The sequence below is a fragment of the Chamaea fasciata genome, unplaced genomic scaffold (genome assembly GCF_029207755.1).
Source record: "Chamaea fasciata isolate MVZ Bird 193981 ecotype frontalis unplaced genomic scaffold, bChaFas1.0.hap1 SCAF_3, whole genome shotgun sequence".
NCBI classification, from domain to species: domain Eukaryota; kingdom Metazoa; phylum Chordata; class Aves; order Passeriformes; family Sylviidae; genus Chamaea; species Chamaea fasciata.
Genome location: NW_027094088.1, coordinates 93625467 through 93639545, shown reverse-complemented (window position 1 = coordinate 93639545; position 14079 = coordinate 93625467). Strand labels below are relative to the sequence as shown.

At 37.5% G+C, this 14079-nt stretch overlaps 1 protein-coding gene across 10 annotated transcripts in view; it reads left to right on the top strand.

The window, feature by feature from the left end:
• The window catches only part of DLGAP2 (DLG associated protein 2), a 378906-nt gene that overhangs the window by 326473 nt on the left and 38354 nt on the right, over positions 1-14079 (top strand). The window lies entirely within an intron of this gene.

Sequence of the window (14079 nt, the reverse complement as noted above, 5' to 3'; positions counted from 1 at the left end):
TTTTCGACCTCTGTTTCACATAAATAGATATATAGTTATCTAGGTGCAAATATGAAAATGCAAGTGCAAATGGTATCATTTCAATATTATTCGAGATTTATGTGGTTTATCTATCAAGTAATTGATCTTCTAAATGAGATTAGTTGTGCTAATTTTAATTTAGGTTGTTAAAGTACCAAAATAAAGGGAAGTAAGATTAAAAATATTTGGTCTAAATACTCAAGGGCAGTTAATGTAAAAGGTAATTAATTACTTTGGGGAAGGTGTAACCAATTGTGTCAGTGCACTGAATTGTAAACCTTTTGGCAAGCTTCACACACCTGCTATTACTCATCAGTAGCCATTAGCATTCATTGCTATAACGCTCACTGTTAAGATCTTTTAACATTCTTCTGGCAACTTTCTTTTTTTCTTATTAGTTGCTTAGCAAAGACAATAGCTTTATCCATTTTTGAATTTTTACATACATTGGTAGAGAAAAGATTGCACAGAGATCTGTTAAATAATTAAAATGAAATCTATAGGAAATATGTGTTCTTTGTAAACTGATCCAAATTCACTTCTACATTTCCAATTATGGTAATGCCAGTTCCTAATTATGGCATTGTCCTTGCCACATATTATTAAGTTGTAGTGCAAGCTACCCATCTACAAAAGGTAAAAGTTAGTTCAAAATGTATCGTACAAAAATACTTTTAAAATTATTTGCTTGACACATCTGTTGTATAATAGAGCAGTGGGAGCTTAGAAAGGAAGCTGTGGTTAAATAACATATATTTGCATTCCAGAAGTAGCATAAAGTGTTATTTTATCTTAAGCATAGTATTTTAATTGTTGCATAAAACTGTGTAAAGCTAGAAATTGTTGCTTACAGTGCCCCCTCTAGGGATGTTTCTGTTCTTCAATTAATAGATATGCTATCATGATATAAAATGAGATCTTATTGCTACCCCAGAGACTAATTTTCATCTTTATCATATATTACTGTGTGATCATAATGAAGACACCTTCCATGGCAAAAGACACCAATAGATGTTTACTTTGGAGTCTGACTCCAAATAGTGAATCGAAATATTTTCAGAATTACCTTGGTTACCAAGTGGACTGATTTTTACCTAAACTGTCTTGGGTTTATATGGGTACATAAGCCCAAAATTCTCAATGAAAAGAACTTATTTTATTTTCCACAGAGTGACAAAACTGAACAATAGAATATTTTTGGGAAAATACAAGATTAGGTAGCAAATATGTTTGCATCACACTGTTTTCAGACTTTTGAAAAATGTTTTGCATTGATTAGTAGTCTGCTGGTTAAATAGTATGGTTTGGAAAATTTTAACCTTCATTTCACACATAACTTCTCCCTCATCTCAGAAACGATTTATCAGATAGATTTTCTTGCCCATAATGTAATTCTTCATCTTCTTTGTTGTGGTGAGGTGATACTGACAGTCTGGAGAAATAAGATTATTTGAGGTGTTTTCTTGATCCAAAATTATTTCCAAGACTATGGACTGTATACAGTACCAAGTGTGATTCTGTAATTAAAATGTCATCTCTGTGCCACTGAGCAAGTTTGTCATCAGCTTCTGTATAAGCTAAATATGCAAATGAGAAATAATTATCTGACATACAAGAAGAGTAAGGATTATGTGATTCACTTTTAAGGGAAATTCCAGTTGCCAAATCAGTTCTTGTTTTCAAAATCTTAGGTGTAATGCTTCTATTTTTCTCTCTTCAGTCTTTGTCCCTTTGGAGGGACATGCTGTATTTCCTATCCTTACTACAATTTTACAAAAATCTTACTTCTTCATCCCTTTCTGAAAATTATAAAAAAAGCAGTTGCCTGAAATGTGAAAATCTGTGTTGGCAGATACTTGACATTCAAACAAATGTCAGAAAGGTCAGAAGTTCACATCAGCTTTTAGTACCAATTCAGTCTTATGAATTCTTAGGAAAATTGCATTAACTTCTTTTTTGCTTCTGATGTAATAAAATCTTCTTGGCAAAGAAACAAAAGGAATTTTTTAGAAAATTAACAGTCACTTCAATTCAATTATTCCATTCAATTTTAGTTTCATAGGTCATGACTGCCTCTTATCATTGTCGTAAAATGATTCATAACATACAGACTTAGCTAAAAATTAATGCTTGTAACTAAAAATATAAACCTGAAGCAAAATAGTGGCATTTGACCTATGAATTCAATTACAAAAGCATAGAAAATATATTTACAGTGTGCATTTTCCTCAAGTATTCCTAGATGTGTTAACAGCTTTCAGGAGGTTGCAACTATAATGAATATTATGGGGGACATTATTAATGGACTCTGCCAACAGGATTTTCTAATAGATGGAAAAAGAACTACCAATACTGGGCTCTTCTTAAGTGCATACAACTTTACAGAGAAAGCCCAATGAAACATTGATACTAAAGAACACAGAACTTCTGCACAGATCCATATGGTTTAATTAGTTGTGGAACCAGCCTTCTCCTCCTCTGGAGGAGATTGTGGCCAGGCCTAGGGCACTCCCTGTTGCCCCAGGTGTAACTGAATGAGATGAGTGACAGTGCAAAGGAGGCACCCAGCATTGCTGGCCCACAGTAAGCTAGACCAGGCCTCTGTGTGACCCCTGCTGAGACTCTTGTTTCATTGAGGTTAGGGCATTTCTAGCCATCACGTTTCATTTTGTGAGGAGATAATGAACCCAGAAAAAGATACTTGATGTTAAAAGCCCTGAATGGCAGCATATGCTTTTTGTCTCTGAACCGTATCCAGTCACAGCTGTCAGATGCACAGCTGAGAAAATACAGCTCCAGCTGCTGCCACCTCCCACCTCATTCCTCCATCACAGACAACATGTAATTTCCTGAATGGGAAGTCACTGAGTGCAGTAGTCATCCTAAGTGCTACTGACTTACACAGCTCTGCCACTCCTGCAAGCAATGCTTCACTCTTCAGAAAGAGTTCATAAAAACTGGGTCACTTTCCCAGGTAGTGCCAGCCCGCTTCCCTATTTTCTAAGCACGTCATCCCCCTGTCAGCTCGGCAGACTCTTTCCCAGTGACACACAGGGAGTGTGGCACAGTGCTGTGGGAAGCACGGGCTGCTGGAGGTGTTAATACTGTGTCACCACCAGCTGAGCCCTCAGCAAGCCCTGGCTGTAGAGCCCTGCTGGGAAATGGAGGGCAGTAGGTCAGGACCAGTGCTGCTGTAACACCTTATCCCACCTGCAACACCTGGCTTCTCTTACTGAAAAGTAGTTCAGATACTGTGGTACAACACTAGACAGTACTATGAAAACATAACCAACAAGGACATCTGGAAGATATTAATCTCTCTCTCCCTCGTTTCCTCTTTGACTGAGAAGGTCAACTTATTTTTGTCACAAGTTCTGTATGTAGAGTCCTTTATATTAATCACTCCATATGTTATAGACTATTTCAGGATGTTTCTTCACAGAATTTTTAGTTTGGTTTTACTCTGAATGCAGAAACACTGAATTGCAGCGGTAATGGAGGTAGCAGTTAGGATGGTCTCTTGTGAAGCAGAAAAACATGCTAAAATCCCTTCCCTGAGAGAGAGAGAGAGAATAACTTGGTATTTGCACTTCTGGCCAACTTGAACACCAACTTATCATCTGTTCAGATGTGGGGGGACACACATTTTCTCCTGATAGCATTATATACATTGTATAAAACACTTTCATCTTTATTGAGAGAAACACTTCCTCTCTGGACCACTGCTCAGGATGTTTACCCATCAGGTGGAATATGTTCTCAGTGTATATTGCTTTTATATTCAAATTGAAAGCGCTAACCAGAAATACTAAATATGTGAGTCAATCAGATGTATGCAATCCTTCTCCAGCAACAAGCACGGACTAAGTGGCCCTAGTTAAAATCTTTGATTTTTAGTCTGATGAATAAAAGAGAGGAGCATTTTCAGTTTCTTAAAACTACTCCACGTGTTCCTCTAACCGAGGTTATTTGGCTACAACAATATTTTTTGACTGGATTAATGATGAATGAATGGATTAATGATAAAAAATCCACCTAGCTATGGACTTCAGCACAATGGGGACTTGGTCAGGATACATAAAGGCATCCTGGATTTCTGACCTATGTTAAATGTCAGTCCAAAGTAATTTCTCCCACTTCAGGGATTTCCTGCTAATCTTGAGAGAAATTTAGCATGAAGCATTGCTGGATTTAGGGAATATAGTTACTAGCCTTAAGTTGCCAGTATACTACATAATTTTTTTTTAATTCTTCTAGAACACGTAGCATAATGCAACCTGTCAGATTCTTACAAGCTTAACAATTCTCTCAGTTGTGCTCGTACCTCTTTCTTTCTGATCCATAGTATGTAGCTCAACTAAGCTCATGCTTGCTAAAGACTTCACTGAGGAAGATGAAAAGTAGGGAACTGTCTTTGGGACATTTTACTTTTCTCAGTCAGCTGGACCCTGCTTGGCAATGAGTAAACTTCAGAGAATTCCACATTTACTGAACTATTCAGCATTAATTCCAAAACCAATTAATTCAAACAAGGTCACATTGGATGAGGGAGTTTTCAATTAGAGCTCCTTCAATTACTCAGGATGCCTGAAGAATTGCAGGTTTCCCTTCTCCTGACTTCAAGCTATTTTCAACTTTCCATTTGCAAATAAAAGGGCTATGTAAGATGAATTTTTACAGCCCATGTTTAATACTTAGCCAAGCCACAAAACTCTCATGGTCAGTGAACTGATTGCATAATCATGTACTTACAGAAATAAATGGATGAGAATATGATATTTCACAGAGAAATTGTACTGTACTGTAGCATGACTACCCTTTCAAACCCTAAAAGGACTGATTCACTGTTTTCTGTCTGAACACTAATAACATTAGTTACTCGTTTTAGGTTTTGCTGGTTTGTCAGTTTTTTTGCCACATACGAGGATACCAAAGGTGGGGAAAAGCCGTGGTGCTACTACATATGACACCACTCTCATGAGAAAAACATAAGAGTGTCAGGACTGTTTAGCTTGGGGAGGAGAAAGCTCAGAAGGAATTTTATAAATGTGTATGAATATAAAAACTGAGGGAAAAAAAGCTCTTCAGTTCTTAAAAGAATAATTATTTCTGAGCAGTAGGTGTGTGATTTTCTTTTATTTCCTCAACTATGAGATACTTCATCCAGGTGGCTGTTTGGATCTTCTTAATCTGATGCACTATGGCTAGGAAAACCCAGCAAAGTGGGGGAAGACTTATGCATGAAGTAATATCTCTACAACTTCCGTTCTCTCTACAGAAATAAATGCTCAGGCTGGGAGGATTTTACTAATATCCTGTAGGAGAAGGGAATACAGGTGAACTTACCCCTGATAAGTAACAGCTGTGTTATTTACCCAATACAACCTCGCCCCTGATAAGTCACAGCTAAATCCAAAAAGTGATAAAAGGGAGTGGGTTAGCTAGTGAGGAGCACTTAGGAAGGAGGAGGAATGTTGAGGAAGAAAGAACAAGAGGAACTCATGAAGAAGGATTCTGGGAAGAGAGGTCTTTGGGTCTGCAGTTAGAGCCTGTTGTTGGAACCTGCAGCCATAGTCTAGCTGGGTAAAAGCCTGCAGTCAGAATCTGCAAACTAATCCCTGGAAGCTATAGTTTGGCAGGAAATAACCTGCAGTCAGAGGCTGCAAGGGAAACCTACAGCAGGAGCTTGCTGCAGCCAAAGTCAGTGAATAGTTGGAGTCAGGCTGGCTAAGCTGTAAAGAAGAATAAACCAGGACACTTTTCGTGCTTTGATAAACTAGATGTCTACACCTTGGCTCATTTCTACCCTCTAACAAGAGGGCTGCTGCAACAGTATCCACTGCTAAGTAATAGCTAGCAGTGGAATGGACAACAGGCATGTTTAAGAACACAAATCTTGGAGCTCAAATAAGATGCAGAAGGCTATGTTCTCAATCATAATTTATTATGTTGACTTTCCTTAATTACTGTTGGGGCTCTGTGGAGTTATCTGACACTCTAACTCTCTGCAGGAAATGCCATCTATCTCTGGGAGCATTTGGGCATCCTGAGTTAATCCTTTGATGCTGTGCCAACTTGTGTTCCAATACTTTGAGAATAAATTTCATCCTAACAAATGATGAACTCAGTTCTACACTTGGATACACACATATAATTTTCACTGGAGAGCATAATTAGTCTTTAATTTTTTTGAACATATTGAAGTTCTGCTGCTATGCTGACACTGCTGTTCAAGAACAGCTCTACATGGTAAAAATGGCCTAGGAAGTCACTTGGGTGAAGGTGACACAGACACTTTGGTTCAAGGAGTTCGACAGGATGGCCAAGGGGCTGTCACAGCTGTTCACAACTCTGGGATTCCTGGAGATGGAGTGAGGCTATGCTAATCAGGGCTGCCTGGCCTCTTCAAGCTGATGAGGCATGAAAGCAGTTGGAGCAGTAGCCAGGAGCTTTTCATAATTTTCATTCTCCCCAGTGCAGATTATCTTCAGAGTCAAAGATAAAAAATTAAGTCACTGCCTTCCATCTATGGTTAGTTTAAAAATGTGTAATGAGTGTTTCTCTCTTGCTCCTGCTGTTCTGTGCTTGACAAAATTCCTCCATAATCCACTGGATTTGCCAGACAGCTGATTCTTTTTTTATTGAAAGAGACACCTGAGCTGCATGCCCTGGCAGAATTTGGCATCAAAGCTGTTCTGTTCACAGAGTTTTCTCAGCTATGTTTTCTTTATGGTATTATATGGTAAAAAAAAGAGAAGAATTTATGAGAAAAATATAACGTGCAAGGAGGGTGATTCACTGCTCAGTTTGAACCCTTCCTGACGTAGTAGAATCTGACAGGAGCAGATGTAAATCTCAGCCCAGCTATTTACTCGGAGGTTTCCAGAGGTCTTTGTCTGTGCAGTTGAGGAAAGCACAGAGGGTGGGTCACCCTGGAGGCACCAGTACATTTTTCTTCCTTGAAGTGAAAAAGAAGGAAACACCCTTCCTGTGCTTCTCCTCCTGGATTCCTCTGAAAGAAAATAACCTCTCAGGAGTGTTCTCAGAAGCTCTGCATGTATTCAGTCCTGGATTTTTGTCGATGGCATATATGTCAGGAGCCATAATGGTGATATGTGCACTGGAACTACATTCCTTGCCATGCTAGCTATACAAACATAATTTGATCCATTTCTGCATCAGGAAATTTATTCAGACTCAGATCTGCCCTAGAAAGACAATTGATAAACCTGGTAATTAAAACATACTGGAAAGATTTTTTTTTTCCCAGAGCATCAGAGAAAATAAGGAAACCAAAATTGGGAACATTCCTAGGGCATAACCTGACAGAATTAACCTTTGACCGGACAAGTTAGTTGAATTGTGTTGGGTTAGCCTCCAGGTCAAGTCAACTAAACATAGGTGCTTTTGTGAAATCTAGTTGTCTAAGTTTCTATGACAACGAACTCAGACTAGTTCAAAAACAATTTACTGGTACCATTTAAGACACCTACACAGGACTTCCTAGAAGGGAATTGAATCACTCTAGACAAGAAGCTGCTGTTTAGGGAGGAAGGCTTTGATACATATGTTTGGTGAGTTTGACTCAGACTGAATACAGTGTATGGATCCTACTGTGCACCGACACAGAATCAACAAACCTCAACCTACACTGAGGTGTTTTATTGTCAATGAATAACACCTTGATAGCTCCTGACAAACTCTTGCTGTAAGGCCAAGGTTCAGTCTCAGTCTATAGTCCATTAAAATATCTACACTGGAAACCACAAATTCCAGAGCAATCCCAACAGCACACTACTACCCCTCAAGGGCAACTAAAGGACATCCAGGGTTATGGAGGATACTTAGTTTGAGGTGAGTAACCTATCACGTGGCTTTCTGAGAATGAGAACAGCATATCAGGGACACATCAATGAGTTATGAATTTTATATGCATTTCTTACTTTTTGGGACATTCCTGTGTCCAGAAAACTACATGTATTTCCACTCTCTGTCTCTTTTCCCCAGTCAAAGAAATTTTACAAATTTCAGTTATAGAAGTTCATCTCAGGTGATACATATATCTTAAATGTACGTGTCAAATCACCTTAATCACTAATTATAGCCAATGGACATAAATGCCCCTTATAACTTGTACCTGTTATGAAAGAAGTGGTCCTCTGGACATCCCTGTTTCTCTCTGTTGTCTATTAAAATACTTTACAATGATAGCATTGTATAGCTAGGTAACTTTCATTAATCTAAGGCAAAAATTAAAACTATTCAAATTGCATTATAGGATGAAAACTAAGGTTAAATTTGGGTCCCACTGAGAACAAGGATAACTGAGAGAACCATGCTCTGACTTAGAAAGCTGAGCAATCAAAACACAGCAGCATCATTTTCTACACCTAAATAAAGGCCTGGGAGCCTACAGATAGCTTTCTTAGCACTGGTTTTGACACTCATGCTGACTCCATCTGCCTTTTGGGCAAAATGGTTATTGGATTTGACAAAACTCTGAGTTTGTGTCCAGACTTGTAATCTCTGTGGATTAAATTAATTGTTTAAAAATATTAAAAATGCATTCGTTTAAAATATTTAGTAATCACTAAGTTCTTTAATGTCAGATTTTTATCATAATATAGTGATGAAATTATGCAACATTTCCTTAAGGGTAAGTAAGCAAATTGTTTTTCTCATCTATTCATCTTAAAATTCCTTACTATAGTTTAAATAAAATTACAAGCTACACATAGTTAGTGTAAGAAAGAGAACAGAAAATAGGAAAATGGAAAACAATTACAAGTCTACATAATATATTCATGAGAGTTTAGGAGGCTGATGAAAATAAATTCAGCTGAGTGAGAAGGGTACATGGGAGCTTGAGAAGAGATTCTACTGAAAAGGATTTTCAATTTAGTTTTCTTTCAATATGAAAAGAGTAGCACAAGAAGAGCGATTCTTAGTGCTTGGAACTTTTTTTCTCTTTGTCTCTCTCTGTGTTGATGTGACAAATGCAATCTGTATTCCTGAAAAGCTGCACATATGTTTTGAAAATGAAATATAGTAAAAGGAACATTTTTCCTTCCTGTAACTGAAAACTGAGATGGTGTTTTTTAATGCAACTTCAGTATTTTAGAGGCATATAGGAACTGTTTAGAAGAGCATTACAGACATCAGCACTTTGCCGTGCCATCTACAGGATACTGGTTAGGTTATAATTTCTTGCTGATAAGTGATTTAAAATAGAACTCTTTAACCAGTCCATCAGCAATCTATGAGGTTTGTGTTGCCCACATCTCCTTTAATTTTAGCAAAGACCTACAGTTTCTGATCTTGATGTCTTGTTGGATTTGCATTTCTGTTTTGAGACTAACATTAATTACACTGTCAAAACGTATTTATCATTTATGTAATGTGGAGCTGCCTACAGACCTAAGTTTTCTCAATATGGAGCTAACATCTTGCGCATTGAATTATTTGATTAGAGTAATTCCTTTTATACATTTCTTCTCCAGGGAGGTTCCAGCTTTTTCCAAATTTAGTGGTCACATTTCCACTTAATTGCTAGTTTCCTGTAAAAAATCAGATAAATGTACAGAACTTAAGCCTAAAAGCATCTACTCTGAATATTGAGACTAACCTGTTGCACACACGGATTTATTTTCTTTTTTTTTTTTTCCAAAAAAACCCACCTCATTCAGTAATTTTGCCTTACCCCAGTAAATTTTAATTGAGGTTATGTGTCATACTAATGATTTCAGTAGTTTTTAAAAGTGCTGTGCAGATTCTGTTTATCAGAGAGATGTCAATAACAGATGCTGCTTAAAAAATAGGTTTCTTATATGGAATTGGTTTGGCAGCAGTGTCTCTGTGATGTGCCTTTTTGAAAAACTTTTTTTAAAAGTTGCATATAGGAAGCACAATTCATGTCTGTGTCAATAATGTATTAATATAATGGTCCAGATCCTGAGCTGGTATGAATTGGACAGATTCCAAAGACTTCAACATCAACATTTTCAACGGGATTAACAGCATGGTCTAATCTAGTCTAATCTAGTCTTATCTAAACCTCAAACTGGTCATTTTATTTAAAAAAATACAGAAATACAGGAGGTTTGCTTTTCATTTGTGTCTGGAGTTACAAAGATACCTTGCAAAAAGCTGGTATGTAGCAGCTTCAGCAGAAGGGATCAAGGTGCAGGAAATTAGGTTTCAGTCATTACTGCAGGTAAATTCCAGTCAGATTTGCTTTACCATCCAGCTCACAGGGGATGTGGAGCAGGGGAGATTAAGCTCCCACCTTTCCAATGAGCACTGGTAACAAAAGACAGGAGAGGTTATGTCACAGTGCAAACCAGTGTGTCACAAGAACAGAGCTTTTGGCTGAACCTTATCTCATCCCTTTAGGCATTTCACAGCACCATAGAATCATTAAGGTTGGATAAGACCTCCAAGGTCATCAAGTCCAACCTTTGACTGAACACCACCATGTCAACTAAATCAAGTGCCAACCCACTTGTTTCTTGAACACTTGCAGTGATGGTAACTGTCAAAGGAAGATGTGCTAATTTGAGCTGGTTGTCCTTGATTGTTTTTATGGCTGACAGAGAAAAGCATAGGATAATTCATTTCCTGGTAAAATAAGCATCTAAAATGGGCAAGAATTGCCCCCAGAATTGCTAATTTTCCTCACAGTAATTCTAAAAGTGATTAGAGTTGGATGACTGGGGGTTTTTTTCAGTGACTGATGTGAGGTGAGATGGATTCCCATGTAGAGTTCCCAAAATCTGTCTTGAAGGTCTGATGTAGTTCACTGTTACTAAAAGACCCTACTTAAAATGCTGACAGAGGATAAATGTAACGTTTTGCCCCCAGACTATGCCAACATGAGACTACCAATTAACATCTGACTTTAGGGTGCAACAAATATCCAGGTTTAATTAATCACAAGACATGTAAAACGATGCAACAGGAAAAAAAGTTACAAAGTTATAGATGCATACTACCCAGACAATGCTTTCAGGTATGTAGTTTAAATAAAGTGCAGCCCATCATGTAAACTGTGCTGATAAAAATCATCTGGGTGTAAGCAGTCTTTCAAAAAAAATCTCATAAAAATATCACTGTGATATTTTTATGTCACATGTATATATAGATATATATAGATATATATAGATATATATAGATATATAGATATGTGTAGATACATGTGTGTGTGTGTGTGTGTGTGTGTGTGTGTGTGTGTGTGTGTGTGTGTGTGTGCATACAGTGATACACATATCTCACTGTTTCTTACGGTCTTTTCACAGATACCCAAATTCGAGGCTGTCTCTCTACTGAGAAATTCCAGTCTCTTTACTGGCTAGGTTTCATCATGGAGGCCTGAATGAGAAAGGGAAGAAACAGAAAGATAGGTTAACAACTAAAGTATCTCTCTGATTATGTTAGAGAGAAATTTATTCAGAATTTAATTAAAAGAATTAACTTAATTAAAACCAAAATTATCTCTTGAATTTCAATCAGAGTATGACACTGATAAATTTTAATGACTATTTTTGCAAGGTTTGAATATCCTTACAATTAAAAAAACCCTCATTCTCAACTTCCTTAAAAATGGAGAAACTCTTGAACGTGGAAACCCTCAGTAATTATAGGATCTTTTACCACTAGAGCAGCAAGCAAAGGTGTGGACCTTTCCAGGGAGCAGCAAAGGAAAGGGCTGGAGAACCCTGACTATTTGTGACGTGCTTCCCTCCCCTGCCCTACACTCAGATACAGACAGTATTTCAATTTAAGTACAAGTGGGTATGTTAGAGGAGCACTATGAAGGACTTGATTTACATTCAGGTGCCTGTCTAGGGTCAGGTAATGGAGCAAATCACTCTTCTTTTCTGTGCAGCCTGGGCACTTCCTGCTCCAGCACTGAAAGGAGAAAGTAGAGACCCCAATCATCAGTGTAGGTTTTGAGGTAGTCACTGAGGGCACACTTTGAAAATGTCAAGCTTGGATCCAAACAGTCTGATTCAACCTTTTCCTCTTCATTCTAACAGATCCATTTTTCTTAATTAAATACCAAAGACTACACATGTTAAAACTAAGCAATTTTAAATCTTTTTGTTATGACTGAACTTTAGATGTATAACTGATTCAAGAAGGAAACCCCTTACTAGAATTTCAGAATTTGACTAAGAAAAGCAGATTATTTTGTGCAATTAAACTGTTCATTAGAGTCTCCTTTTAATGATGTTTGGAATCAGAGACTGGTGTAGATGGAAGTTGAAAGGAGGTATATATAAAAAGATGTGTCCCAACACTCTCCCTTTTAAACAGGGACTTGTATTCTTATTCTTGACATCCATGCCTTGATAGAAAAATCGTCAAATAATTAATTCTTTTAGTGAGAAAAAAATGCTTTTAGTGTCTGAGATTTTTTTTCTCGAAAGTCCCCTTTGATTTCTTTGATTTCTTAATATTCTTTTATTGATCATCATTCTGTGTTTTGAGAAGCAACTGTTAGTCATCCATGTGGTTTTATTTTAGGAGTAACTCAGAATTTCTAATGACCATGATGGAGAAGAGTGAAGAGATTTCAGGGCCAGTCATGTTATCTGGGATTTCCAAAGCCTTTGGCTAGAAAAGTATACAAAAGACTATTCCAAAAACTGAGTACTCTTTTGATACAGGATTAGATTTGATTGTTGGCTTTCATTATGAGAAGGTCTCTTTTTCCTCTTCTAAAATAATTTCAGGGTTGGTGTTGACTTTCTCTGTGCAAAGCAGAAGGTCTAGCATCAACCTGGGCCATCAGAATTGTGTTTTTCCTGGTGCTGTGGTTCCTCAGAGGAGCCCTGTGTGCCTTCAGCAACATGCCCCTGGGACCTCTGCCTCCAGGGCAGCTCCAAGCTCCCTGCAGAGTAATTATCCTCCTTCTGAATAAATCTCCTAACAAAACAGAAAATCCAGTTTACTCCTGCCACAGCCATTTCCTTTAATTGATGGTGCTTTCATGTAAATTCATCATCCAGCTAACTTTGTGATCTCAGCCTAAAAAATGTTATTTTGACTAAGTGCTTAATGGTTATATTGATTTGTAAAAGCCCCTCAGGTGATTCTGTCTTGCAAATGGACCAAAAGTGGTGATTTATTAAAAGGCTGCCTTTTGAAAGGTGTTCTGGATGTCACTCACAGCCACTACTATTTCATCAAATAGATTACATTTTTCCTGCTGCCTTCTGTCTGTGAAGATCTATGGCTAACCTGAAGTTATATCTAAATTGACCTATTTTAGTAATGTTATTTCTACAATAAACTTTGTTGGCACTGAAATATGGGCTGAATAATGACTTCTATGGCCGTATCAACAGTAACTTTTAGCAAGTTTAGACAAATGCAGTGTAGCTTAAGAGGGATAGTCTCCTTCCAGCCATAACAGTTAAACTGTTGTTTATTAATTATCAGGAAATCTTCCTTATATTTCTACTGTGTGTATCCAAACTACCAAATTGCCAGTTCTCCAGTTCTGGAATTGTCTTCCTGGCTACTCTGCAGTATTGCCATAGTGCCTGTTATCCTGGTTGTGACCGATGCTCCGCAGCTGGCATGCACCACATTAAAAAATTAATATGGTTTACAGATCAGGTCATTTGTAGCCACATCTGTGTAAAATTCGGCACCAGTAGGCAATCTTGTGTATGTGAGGGTCTGGTACTTAAGATATCAATCCTTACAGAACTAATTTGACATTTTCTTGACTGGAGGACAAATTAATACATGTTATTCTTCATTGCTACCTTCTCGTTTCTCCTGAACAATTTATACCTGATTTGCATCATTGTTTAATCTGGCCCACTATGAAGCAGCACAGAACCCTTTTATTTTCTCTCCATTTTTCCAACAATGCCCTTCCTTAAAGGAAAATCCAGTGGAGCAAATTGAACATATTTACATTGAAGTGGGGCGATTACCTAAGCAGTTAATTTTTTGATTCAGATAGAAGTCTAAAATGCTCATATGATTTAGAATGAGAACAGTTTTTTACCATTTTTGTAATTTTTGGTTGATTATTATAAGCCA